The following is a 6,953-nucleotide window of genomic DNA, read 5'->3' as shown; positions in this document are numbered from 1 at the left end:
CCTATCGTTGAGATAAAACCTTCAAAAAAAGCACGAAAGCCATGGATGACTGCTCGCTTGGTACGACTGGTAAAAAAGAAACACAAGCTCTTCGCAACTTTCATAAAAAGTAGAGCCCCCGCAGTGTTAGCCACTTATAAGTCGCTAAGGATCCGCTTAAACAGCGAAATTAAATCATCTAGGACTGCCTACTATAATAACTTGTTGAATGCGCATCTCTCAGACCGCCCGAAAGAAAAGTGGAGACGCCTAAATATTCTGCTAAATCGAAATAACCAACATCAGGACCTCGCGAGCCTAGTTATGCATGGCAAGGAAATCGCTGGGCCGTCCCTTGCAAATGCCTTCAACCAATATTTCACTGAAGTTGGATGCAGTCAGTACAATCCAGGTATGTTTTCCCGCTGCCATGCAGGTGGCCAAAGTTGTGGTTATTTATAAAAAAGGTGATAAAAACGTTCTAGGAAATTACAGGCCAATATCTGTACTACCTTTTTTCTCCAAGGGGCTAGAGCGAATAATGCATCGACGTTACTACAATTTCCTACAGAAGCACTGTGTAATAGCCAATTGTCAGTATGGATTCACAAAGCATAGATAAACTGAGCATGCTCTGCTTGATCAAAAAGAATACATATTAAATAACTTCGAAGCTCAACACCTCACCTTAGGCGTCTTTGTAGACTTAGCAAAGCATTCGATACACTGAATCACGAAACTCTGTTTAAAAAACTCGACCACTACGGTATACGTGGCCACGCCCTCTGTCTCATTCAATCCTATTTCAGTGCTCGTCGCCAGTATGTTGCTTTAAATCACTGCTCTTCGGACTTGTTAGCAATCACAAACGGCGTGCCCCAGGGCAGCCTTCTGGGGCCGCTCCTATTCAACATATATATTAATGACGTATGCAACATCAGTAACTTAGTTAAATACATCATATATGCTGACGACACCAGTCTATTTTTGTCCTCACCTGACATCAAAGAACTAACTAGCACCGCAAATACAGTTTTGTCATCATTATCTGAGTGGTCATCTTTGAACTCATTAAAAATAAACAAACTAAAAACTAAAGCTTTATTGTTCCATCCGAAGGGGCAGCGTATAGGCAGTGTGCCACCACTCTATTTCGACAACGCCCCCATTGAGTACGTGGAAACCTTCACATTACTCGGAGTGGTATTTACTGCTACTATGTCGTGGGACGCTCATGTAAGCAAAGTGTGCCTATCCCTTTCCAGATATATTGGGATAATTTCGCGGAATAAACATATTTTACCCGCCAAAACTAAGCTGAATCTGTACTATGCGTTCTTTTATTCTTATGTATCGTATTGCTTCCTTGTATGGGGACAAACCACAGCATCTAACATCCAGAAGCTTCTAGTACTGCAAAAAAGAATACTTCGCGTAATTGCTAATGTACCGTATGATGCTCCGACACGTCCTATCTACCAGCAATACGGAATGATACCCGTAACAAGAATGTTCGATTACAGGTTTGCATCCTTCTATAAAAAAATAATAGCCGAAGACGACACATTTCTTTCTAGCATTGTGACACTTACACCACATCAGACACCGTATATGACACGACAGCGTATCATCTATTCATTACCACGATGCAGAACAAACTATGGTTTTTCCACACTAAAATACATTCTTCCCAAATACTTGAACACGCCCTTTTATGACATGTTGCTCAGCATGTCTCGGCTATTCGAAATGTGTTTGCAAGCTAGGTCCCACAGTATGCGTACCCATGTATAGAATTCTATTGCAATGAACCGTAAATGTTGTGTAAAACCTTTATTCTGTTGTGCGGAATTACTACTTGTCCATGCAAAATGAAAACAAAGTTTCCTTTCATGCATGTATTTAAAAAAAAAACAAAAAGTTTCTTTTTATGCACGTATTTAAAAAAATAATGTTTCCTTTTATGCATATATTTACATGCCTTGTCTTTCCGTGTACCTTGCGTTGTTACCAGTGTATGAAGTAACCATCATAGTCGCTACCAAACTGCCTCTTTGTACGGGTGGCGAGGCTTGTCAAGCGGTCGTAATGACTGCTTTTTTCTTGCCGCCCTCAGTTTTTGTAAAAAAAAGCTGAAATAAAGTGATTGATTGATTGATTGATTGAAAATAATGTAAATGTACAAATTGGGCAGATCCTGATATACCTACAAGTTTTCTTGGTTCCATTGCACCTTCCATAATGCAGGGAATAACTAGGGCGTGCTAATGGCTGACAGTGAGTGCACTGCTTTGTCTACCTGCAGTTAAAGATCCACACGTCTCTGCTTAAATGAGTATCTGCTTAAATGACTATCTGCTTAAATGAGTACCTGTTTAAATGAGATTCGTAAATGAGTCGCGACGAGGAAGAGGAGGTAGAAGAGGAAACGTAGGGAGTTTAACCGGAAGAAAAATCGGTTTTCCACCCTACACGGGGGGGACAGGGGAGAGGGGATAAAACATGCAAGAGAAAGGAGAGTAGCAGAAAATTAGTCACTTTGAAAGTCAGCGTTCTTTAAAGTCACAGCCGATCATGGAGGCCACAAGTTCGCAAGGAGCGGAGCAGTGCCTTGGAGGCCTTCACCGCCGACGATCGCCGCGGCCAGTGGCCGAGGATCTTCATTTCCGTCGGTGGGCGTGGATCTAGACGCTCCAGCGCAAGGCTGAGAGGCTGCCTTTCGGCGCTGTAGGCAGGGCTGTCACAAAGAATGTGGGATACAGTCTCGTCCCAGGTAGCACACGGCAGCGGGCCAATATTGGAGATCCACTGGCAAAGCGTGGCCCTAACTAGGCCCAGAGTTGCCAGTGAGCATCCGATATTGGTTGTGCCACTCCTTAGCACATCCAACAATGGCCCTGGTTGTCCGTCGCTTTACCAGTATTGGCTGAGCCGTAATTAGATCCTGGCTATCATGGGCCAGGTTAGCCAGGATTGCCCCACTGTTTGCCATTGCTGGCTGTGCCATCATCGAATCCTGGCTATCATGGGCCATGTTAGCCAGTGTTGTTCCACTCTTTGCCAGAATTGGCTATGCCATTTCCGGGAGCTGGCTATATTGGCCTAGGATTGCCACCGCTTATCCAGTGTTCAAAGTATACTGGCAAACGTTGGTAAACATTGTGTCATCCATTAAAATGGGTTCAAAATTATTTTTATTGTCGAGACCCATATCGGCAGTTCATAATTCTCCAACGCGCTAAAACATGCGAGTTCAAAGGTTTGTTTTTATTTATTATTATATTTTAACCGAACACTTTTGCAGTTTGTGAGCAAAGCTACCCATGATTCCGTTGGAAAAGCTGCACTCTGGTTGCGCAGTGAGCAGCAATAATACGTTTAGGAGAATTGCGATCGAAGTCCTGTTGATCAGAATTAACGTTCTGATTACACCCGAGACGCCTTCAACAAAAATTGTCAACAGGCGCCTTCAACAAAAATCAAATAAGTTTGATTTGATTAAATTTTTGGAATAAAAAAATCACTTTTTTATTCGCTCTAGGAATTCACTGCCTCAGTGCGCAGCTGGTGTCTGCTTCATGGAGATCGCGATACAAACGTAATAGATTAGCGCAAGTGCATTCGCTAAACCGAAATTGTGCTCAGTTTTGGCAACGTCCAGAAAAGAAGCAGTCGCCTCGTAATTTAGAATTATGCGTTGCGCTCGTGAAATATTAGGCGGGTGCTTCATAAACGCACGCGGACACGTGCTAAGCGATTCCTACGCTTCCCTACCTAGTGCCCTGTGATCGCGCCTTTCCCGTGTTTTCTGATTTGCTATTTCCTTCCCTTTCTGCAAATCGTAGTGTTGGAAATTGTTGTTTTTGACCATTTTATTCTTCTGTTGCGTAATTTGCATTGGGGGCAATATAGCTCTTGCTCACGTCCTTGCATATTTACTCCCAAGTTTTTTTTTTCTTTCGAACATGACCTTTATTGATGAAAACCATCGAAAGTAGTTGCGAACCACAATTCAACATGCCTTTGTTTGTTTTTGCTTTTTTTGCGCGAAACTTCCACACCAACAAACAATTTGAGGATTCCTCGACGACCACTGAATAAATGAACTGACAACTGGCGTTAGACGCATGTTAACCTAGCTTGTTTGGCGTATGTACGGTACATGAAACTATGAAAGAGCACGCATTCTGCTTGGATATTTTTTTGCTTTATATTTTTGTTATTATGTGGTAACATTTTAAGCTATCTTGAACTAACAGAAGCCACATCATACGGCCCCACAAAATACGCGAGTGTCTGAACTCGTTTTGGCGAAATTCATCTTGAAGCTCCAAGTTTTTCACTTCAAAATTTTCGGGCTTTTGCTGCAGCTTTGTAGCAATACTTTGGCGCTTCCGTGTTTCCCATCCACTTGTTCCTTGTAGGTATTGCTTTCCGTACTGCCTGTGGCCATGTGACTCATTCTCCAAAAATTCCAAACCCTTTTCACGTGTTTTGGCCCCTTTCCCTCTCTCTTTCAAGTATTCCCATATCTCCCTACCTGTTCTCCCGGCCGCGCCCTTTATTTAGGTAACGGGCTAACCCCCCCCCCCCCCCCCACCCCGCGAAGCGCTTTTTTTTTTGGTTGTCACTTCCTCAAAGCTATTTCCCCCCGCGCGCAGCTACGCGCTTCGCTGTTCGTGCACCCTTCCACGATCTCCCTGTCTCCACCTTTCAGCTCGAGAACTTTTCTCGGAACCACAAAACCTGTGTAAAGGAAAACGACTCTCTCCCCTCCAGCCAACCCCCCCCCTCCCCCCCCAATCGTCTCCACTGCTCGTCTTGGAACCGCGCGACGCATCACAATAAGACATTCTTGACTCCACGGCGGAGCCCAACCACGTGCACAACCAACACGACGAAAATGCATGCACACTCACGCGAAAAGCCACGCTCATACATTAGGAGAGCTCCGACGCTGTTCGTACCGCCTGCAAGATCTTATTTGTAAGTACTGAAACTCTTTTATCTTGATATACGTATGGAAGTTAAAGTGGTTTTTGTAGTAAACGTTGCTTTGACTACATGCGCCTTTATTTTTTCGGCAGGAAAACAGAGCGAGCCAATAAGCACGAGGACGACTTCTGTGTACCCACTCTCATTGCGAAATGGCTTGCTTGACGTCGTGCGCAGTGGAATTGTGGCCGAATGGTGAGAATTTAATTTTTCGTCTTTGGTGAGATGAACTCACTGAAGATTCACTACTTTGGCTAACAGCGGGTTTGAACTCATATGACCTGATATGGGATGCATTCGGGAATATGTCCTTTACCGCTTATGCACGACGGAAATCAGAACCGTTTAATTAATTTTTCACTGCAGACCAGTTGGTAAGAATATGTGTAATACTTCCGTACTGTTTCTTTTTGCCTTCTACACTTGCAGACTCAATAGAAAATCCGCAATTTCTGGTTAAAGCTTTTGCCCAAGTTCTCTCGCAATGAAAAAGGGCATTACTCTGGACTATCAGACTAGTATTTTTGTGTGGTTTGCAAGTCGCAGTTTCGAATCCAATTATAGCATGCATGCGAAGCGACTAAGGTAAAACAAAGGTGCCCTGAGTTCCTTGCGTTCAGCGTATTTCGCAAGAAATCGCAAGCCGTATTTTTAACCCTATTAAAAAAAAAACTAATCAAAAATGTTGTTTTGACGTCCATGTGGAAGAGACGCTACAACCTGTGCATATTTACTTGAATAAAAAATTAGCTCGCAATTTAGAGATACGAGTTATGATATTAAAACAAAATAATACATTAATCTGTTTTCAATATCACGTTAATTTGCTTATCTCGCATTGAATATATTTACTGGGAGTGCGACACGACGCATTGGACTAAATTAAACCATTTGGTATAAGGGAAGTTGAGTAAATTAAATTCCACTTTGTGCAACTAATGTGGTGCTGGTTCTTAAGAATAAATTTAAAATTATCCTGTAAAATATGTTGCTAGTGTCTTCACGATGACTGTGTTTCACAAAATTCGGTGTTATTTAATCATTTTTGTTTTTGTTCTGTGATAGCCATAATTCAACTTACCATGACATCATGCATCTCGATCGTTGCAGGCTTGGCGCATCGTGAGGCCATCGTGCAAGAGCTGGACGAGGAATTTGTTTGAATGCAGTCCAGCAGCCCTCTTGCAAGTGGAGTGCAACGATTACTTCGGATATGACTAATCAGTTCACTGGAGGACAGCTCCATTGAGCATTTTATGGATGCCTTAGCCGTGCTGCAGCAGCTTGCCCAGATGCTTTGCCCAACCTGATCGGCACGCACCAAACTTGAAAATAAATTGTTTTCCCACAGCCTCTACCACCATGCTCTTGGGCCCCCTTTCTTTACTCCCCAGGGTGGCTGGTGGTAGCGCAAACCATCCTGTGCGGGCTAAAAGCGTGATTCTTGTAACTCAAAGCAATAAACGGGTCTTTTTTCTGGAATTCTTTCGCACCCTCTATTATGAATATTTGCTACGTAGAATGGTATGTACATCCATCCACAGTGCCGGTCATTGGCTAGTGGGTTAATTTCATGTGCCAGCGTTCGAAAGCTGGATACCATTATTCGAAAGCTGGAAACCATTATTCGAAAGCTGGATGCCATTATTCGAAAGCTGGAAACCATTATTCGAAAGCTGGCTACCAATGTTTGAAAGTTGGCTACCAATGTTTGAAAGCTGGCTACCAATGTTTGAAAGTTGGATACCAGTATGAGACCCTTGCTGGCCCATGCTGCAGAACGAACATTGGTACTGCGTTGGCCGTTTGATCGTCCGAACATTGGCCCAAAACTGGCATGAAAGTAGGTCCAATGTGTAAAGTGGTAGCGCTCGGCCCAAATGCCAGTGTAGGACCGATGTTCGTGCCAATTTTTGCCAACAGTTGACCGACCTTCGGCCAATGTTGTTGTGCTGCCTGGGGTGTTCCGGATTTTGTCA

The 6,953-nt window shown here is 43.4% G+C and overlaps 1 long non-coding RNA gene and 1 pseudogene across 1 annotated transcript; both read left to right on the top strand.

Moving 5' to 3' along the window:
- Positions 1 to 1,132: 1,132 nt before the first annotated feature.
- Positions 1,133 to 1,745, top strand: LOC149358006 (uncharacterized; annotated as a pseudogene).
- Positions 1,746 to 5,010: 3,265 nt separating this feature from the next.
- LOC149358005 (uncharacterized) lies at positions 5,011 to 6,329 on the top strand. The gene is made up of 2 exons (XR_016289934.1): positions 5,011 to 5,169; positions 6,085 to 6,329. It is a non-coding gene; the product is annotated as an uncharacterized LOC149358005 (long non-coding RNA).
- The last annotated feature ends 624 nt before the right edge of the window (positions 6,330 to 6,953 follow it).

The sequence above is a fragment of the Amblyomma mixtum genome, chromosome 3 (genome assembly GCF_055824585.1).
Source record: "Amblyomma mixtum isolate Tamu chromosome 3, ASM5582458v1, whole genome shotgun sequence".
Classification (NCBI taxonomy): Eukaryota; Metazoa; Arthropoda; class Arachnida; order Ixodida; family Ixodidae; genus Amblyomma; species Amblyomma mixtum.
Note: the sequence above shows the minus strand (reverse complement) of the source record. Positions and strands in the feature narration are given on the sequence as shown.